General features: G+C 41.5%; 1 pseudogene; it reads left to right on the plus strand.

Annotated features, from left to right (window-relative positions):
- LOC102861510 overlaps nucleotides 1-1,454 on the plus strand; it is a 7,537-nt pseudogene extending 6,083 nt beyond the window's left edge.
- The last annotated feature ends 4,990 nt before the right edge of the window (nucleotides 1,455-6,444 follow it).

The raw sequence follows: 6,444 nt of genomic DNA on the forward strand, positions 1-6,444 counted from the left end.
CCAAAATCTTTGTAAATGTTTATGAAAATTAATAAAATATAATTATAGAAAAAAACCTCTCTGGACCCTTCAGAAGGCTCATATGAAGATGGCTATTCTGTGTCTCATCAGATCTCTGCACATTTTGCTCATGGTTCAGCTGATGTCACCACCAGCCCTTCAATGACACACAGAAGGGCTATGGGAGAGTTTCTTGTTGTACCCCTTACTCCACTTCTCATCCAACATTAACTCAGCTGAGTTCCCCACCAACACAGCTGTTATCCAAACCTCCAAAAGCTCCCCTTTAGAGCTTGTCTATGACTCATGATATGACCACTCCTCCAAATTCTGAAAATGCCCCACCTATGTTGTCACATCCTTACAGTAAAGTACAACTGCAGATGGAAGAGGAACTCGTCTGCAAAGCCCAGTGACCTCTCCTCCAGCCCTGCTCTGCCACTCCAATGCCCATGTGCACAGTTCTCTGCCACGGGCCACAGCCACACCCCTCAAGAGGGAAGAAAGAACAGATACTTCATAGCCATGTCTGCCCAGACACTCTATCATCCCAGTGACAGAGGAGTAGAAGAAATGCCTGGCAACAGAAGTTCTATCACCCTTAGGTGATCTTCCAAGATTTTAGTGTGGTCTGGGTCTGAAGAAGATAGTACTAAAAAATATAAAGAAGTAACTGTAATATCTAAAGAACTTTCTGAGATCACTACAACAGATTCTGAGCCTGTGAGTCCTTGAAGTAGGCTTGACCCTCTTTTCTACTGAGACAGTCTCCCAGGTTCTCCAGGATGGACACATTCAGCAGCTTCTGGTGGGCAAAGCACTAATGTGAACCCTGAGCCTTTAAGCTCCTCCTGGACAAGCTTGGACCTGACACACCAGAGTAAGCCTTTACTCTAACAGACCTGTCCTACAGAGGTGCTGATGAAAACCTGTTAGAACCAAGGAATGCCTGACTTCTCTGGATTCGAACATCATCACCCCCTTGTAAAACTCCACCTCAGAGGGGACTAGAGTTTGGAATTGGGCAGTCTCCCCCATACAATCTTCTTGAGGGGGCACTGCCAAAGACTGCCTATCATTCTGTCAGCAAAAAGACCAGAGAACTATTTAAAAAAGCAAAAGGAAACACAGAGGAAGATTATGTGTCCTCCTTCTCCCCAGTGGAAGTACTCGATAGACTGATTTTGCACAGAGCAGATGCACAGACCAAGAAGCTTAACAAGTTGTCTTTACCCAGCAAGTCTGTGGACTGGACCCACTTTGGAGGCTCTCCTCCCTCAGATGAGATCCACACCCTCCCTAAGCAGCTGTTTTTACTGCACAACCAGTTACTCTATGAGTGTTTTAAGAGGTAGCTGCATACTCTCCGTAACAGGCAGTTTGTCCGAAAGGTGATCTGCACAACAGCTCTGGACTAACACCACGCTGCTACAAAAAAATCAGTGAACCAGTAGCAGTGTCAAAGTTAAACATGACAGCAAGTAATAAATGTTGGAGAGGATGTGCAGAGAGAGGGATTCTTATACACTGTTGGTGGGATTGTAAAATGGTACAACAACTCTGGGAGGCAGTTTGTCATTTCCTCAAAAAGCTGAACAGAAATTCCATATGGCGCAGCTATTGCACTGCTTAGAATATATATACCCTGAGAGAATGAGAACTGAGGCATAAATGGAGACTTGTACACCAATGTTAATAGCAACATTGTTCAGCATAACAAGAACAGGGAAATAGCCCAGACGTCCAATCACAATCGAATGGATTGGGAAATTAAGGTATGATGGAATAACACATAGCATGCAGGAGCAATGATTTTGAAAGTCAGTACCTAACTTGGGAGGGACTGGAGAGCATTATGCTAAGTGAACTACTCAGTCCCATAATGACAAATACTGTGTAAGTCCATTATTGTAGAATGAATATGAAGATTCAAGAGGAGGGAGGAGCAAAGGGCTGAAGATGGAGGGGGGTAGTTGTTTAATCGCATTGTTGTTATGTGCTATTGAGTCACCTGCAACTCACAGAGATCCTATGTATAATAGCTCTGAAGCCTGTCTTTTCCTGAGCCAGTCTCACTGACTCAGACACACTCACATTGCCCTAATTACTATATCAGTTCATCTCATCCAGGGTTTTCCTCTACTGTGCTATCCCTACACCCTTCTGAGCATAAAGTCCTTCTCCAAGGATCAATCCCTCCTGGCCACATGCCCAAAGTATGTGAGACAAGGCTTCAAAATCCTAGCCTCTAAGGAGAAACTTTATTTTAACCTCTCCAAAATAGACCTATTTGTTTTCTTGGCAGTCTGTGGTATGTTCAGGACTCTTCTCCAAAACCACAATTCAAAGGTACCAATTCTTCTGTCGTTCTTAGTCATTATCCAACTCTCTGATGCATACTAAGTAATTGAGAAGGCCATGCACTAGATCAGGCACACCTTAGTCTCTAGATGGACATCATTGCTTCTCAATACTCTGAAAAGATACCAACAGCAGATTTACCTAATGCAATTCATCTTTTGATTTCCTGACTGCTGGTCCCAAGAGTGTTGATTGTGGAGCCAAGTAAGCTGTAATTGTTTACAACCTCTCTTCTCCAACCATCATGGTGCAGCCAATTGGCCCAGAGGTGAGAATCTTTGTTTTCTTGATGTTGAACTTCAATCTATATTGAAGACTACAGTCCTTGGCCTTCTACAGCAACTGCTTCAGGTCCTCCTCACTTTCAGCAAGTACAGTTGTATCATCTGTATAATGCAGGTTGTTGATGAGTCTTCCTCCAGTCCTGATGCCACATTCCTCCTCATAAAGCCCAGCCTCCCAAAAGATCTGTCCTGAATATAGATTGAAAAGCTATGGAGACTGGACATATCCCTGACACACTCCCTTCCTGTTTTTGAACCATGCGTTGTTTCCCTCCTCTATTCTGGGCACTGCTTCCCTCCTCTTTTCTGAGCACTTCTTTCTCATCCAAGTATAGGTTTTCCATAAGCATAGTCAAGTGTTCTGGGATTCCCATTCTCTTCAGGGTTAACCACAATTTGTTGTGATCCACACAGTCAAATGCCTTTGCAGAGTCAATGAAACACAGATAGGGTCACACAATTTGATGCATGAGTAAAGGAAAGGGGAAAGATTCTGTGTGAAAAACAATGTATACAAACTTTGTAAGTAAACCAGTATAAAATATTTTTTTATTAAAAACAAGATCAGTTAAGTTACAAAGAAAGGATATCCAGAACAAGCCAGATGCAGTCAGCTTCAAGAGCAGTGTGACACTCTGGTTACTCAGCGCCATAGCCAGAACAAGTGCAGAACAAGCATGCAGATGCCATAGAGGAAGCGGAAATTATGAAAGCTGCTTACCGGAAAGAACTAGCGGGCAGGGATCCCAGAAGCCACGTTCTCCCACCGAATCAGAGACTTGATACCTCTCAAAAATCAATTTTGGACCTGGAATCTCATTTGGCAAAGAAAGATCACCTTCTTTTGGAACAGAAGAAATACTTAGAAGATGTCAAACTCCAGTCGAGACCAGCTGAAGGCTTCAGAGAGTGGTATGAAGGTCAGGAGAGAATTGCACAAGAGTTTGAACTGGAGATCTTAGATTTATATCATAGGTTGGCGAAAGATGGCCTTCTGAAAAAAAACTTGAAGAAAAAACAGAAGCAGCTGAAAACAGCAGAGAAAAAGTTTGACTGCTGCCATGATGGTTGTTGAGATTCTGCAGCAAGACCCAGTGAAGAGACATACAGCCACAAGGGGTCTATAAGAACCCTCAACCTGGCAGCACTCAGGGCATCAACCAGGACTCAACAGCAGTGAGATTTCTACCCTGGAGGAATCCCCAAATTGCCAACCAGTCCCATTCAGCATCTGGTGGAAAATGCCAAGGGAGAGCCCTCTACAAGCATCCTTATAACTGTTGGCTCATTTCCTGGTTCAAAAAGCTTCCTGGGCTTGAAGACCTGAGAGTTGTTTGGTAATAAGAGTGAGAGCCAGAGTGATAAGGACAGCATGGCTGTCAGTGAGTGGCTTATCTGAGACCCTAAAGATGGAATTGAGCAAACACTCAGGTGTGGAAGCCAAGACTCCCCTGAACTGACATGGCCTGCACCCCTCTCCCCTAAACCTGGACAGTGTAGGACAGCTTCATATCATGAACTATAATAAAACTCATCATGAACACAGCTAAGGATGATGGTCAGTGTTAACTCTCATATGTTGGCATAGAACAAGAGATAAGAATGAATATTTCAAAGATTTTTCCATTTCCAACATGGGAGTTGCTAGCTCATGCAATAGGAGTAGGACAGAGATCCTTTGGCAACTAGACTGGGTACAAAAATGTTTGGGGTCTAGCACTAAAATGTCTTTTAACATTTCCTTTGGCCCCACTCAGAAACTTCTCTTTGATATCTAGCAGTGTAATAATGGAAGGGCCAGCGTGCATTCTTCAGTAGCCTTAATATCTTTCTTTCCCCACAAATGATTGCATCCTTTGATATGAAATCAGAGGTCCAAAGGATGCAATCATTTGTGGGGAAAGAAAGAAATTTCCCAAATCAGCAGAGTCACCCATGGTGGACGAGTTTCAGTATAATGCCCAAACTGAGTCATACTGGGGTGGGGGGGTGGGGGGGGAAGGCCTTGTAATATAATTCTGAAAATAAGTCAATAAAAACCTTATGGATAACAACAGAACCGAGGCCAAAACAGTGATTGAAGATGACCCTGTAGGTTGGAAGTTTCCATAAACAGCCACAGCAAAAGGCAGTCCTGAAGATGGCACAGAACTGGGCCGTGTGTTCTTCTGTTCAGTGTTAAGGTCATATTCTTCTGTTACGTGTAAGGTCACTCTGACTTAACAATAACCACAACAATTGTATCTTCCACATTCTGATACTTTTTTATAAGTAATAACATTTTTATATTAGACTGATTTTTTCCACTTCTGCTTATTTACTTTTTGCTTTAATACTCTTCCCTCTTTAAACATAATACTAAAATATATAATACCTCAAAGACAGATACTTCTCCAGAAGAAGCAGATTGGTTTTCCATTGTGATAACCTCACCTTCTGTGTGCATTGCAAAGAGTGAGAGTATAATATCAAATTAAGAGACTGTATGAGAAAATAAAATCCAGTTCTTTTTACCGTAGAGGAGACACAGATTACTTTAGTAGGGGGAAGCTATGGGTTTGTTTCAACTAGCAGGTACTCAACAACAACAGGAAAAAGCATCCAAAACAGCTAGCATTGCTGAACAGATATGAAATTTATTTACAATACCACAGAAAGAGATCACAACTATTTGAGGACAAGGTGGTCCTCTCCACTCCTTCCCTTACCCACCAGGGACAGCCTAACCCTCTGTGTATGGGTGGGTGCCATTCAGAAGATGCAAGGAGTGGGGAGGGCAAGAGTCAGGATTTACAAGAAATCCTAATATCACTCATGGTAAAAGTCTGCCAAACAGGAGCTTGATAGAGAAAAGATGTTCAATTATAAATTAAGAAATATGTATGCCTTTAGTACCTATAAAGAGACCTCAGTAGATTGAAAATTAAGCAGCTGACTAAAAGGTCAGTGGTTGAAATGTAACAGTCACTCCACAGAATAAAGATGTGACCCTCTTCACTCTTAAAGCTTTACAACCTTGAAAATCTTATGAGGCAGTTGAACTCTGTTCTATGGAGTCAGTTGTTGCTGTTATTGTGTCAGACGGACCCATAGCTGACCCTCCAGTGGGTCTTCAGAGGCAGTCAATCACAGGCCAGCTGATAACCCATCTTTCTTTTGCAGAGCAGCTGGTGGATTTGAAGTGTGGACCTTCACATCGGCAGCACAGTTTCTTACCACACAGCCACCAGAGTCAGTAGGAGTTGGTGTCAAATCAAAGTCAGTGCTTTTGGGTTTTTTAAAAAATATAAAACGTCTCTGTTCTAGAGGTAAGATGCATGCTTACTACAGAAGAAATAAAATAATAAGTATTGCCAAATGACCAGAAATATTAAAATAATGAAATTTGGTTTCCTAGTTGAGTTGATAGACTCAGTAAATTTGATAAATAAACTTAACATATCCATAAATTATTAAATTGTTCATGTAGTTTTTTATTTCAGTACAATAATATCTATGAAATTCTATAGACTAGTAAGGGTGATTCCATCACGGCAAAACCGTTGAGATTTTAGGGGGGAAAATGATATATTGAAAAGGGTCACAAATAAAATTGATCTGATTCTGAAAACAACGTATTCAAATTTTATAAATAAACTAGTATAAAATTAAACGAAAAAATAAAATTGCCAATTACATAGAAAGAGTCAAGCACTATACTCAGAAAAAAAAGGCAGAAATAAATGTTAAGAATCTTAAATCACACAATAAACCAACTTGACCTCATAGATATCTATAGACTAATGCACCCCAAAAAAGC

The sequence above is a fragment of the Elephantulus edwardii genome, unplaced genomic scaffold, assembly GCF_000299155.1.
Source record: "Elephantulus edwardii isolate Elephantulus edwardi_28Jun2011 unplaced genomic scaffold, EleEdw1.0 scaffold00007, whole genome shotgun sequence".
NCBI classification, from domain to species: domain Eukaryota; kingdom Metazoa; phylum Chordata; class Mammalia; order Macroscelidea; family Macroscelididae; genus Elephantulus; species Elephantulus edwardii.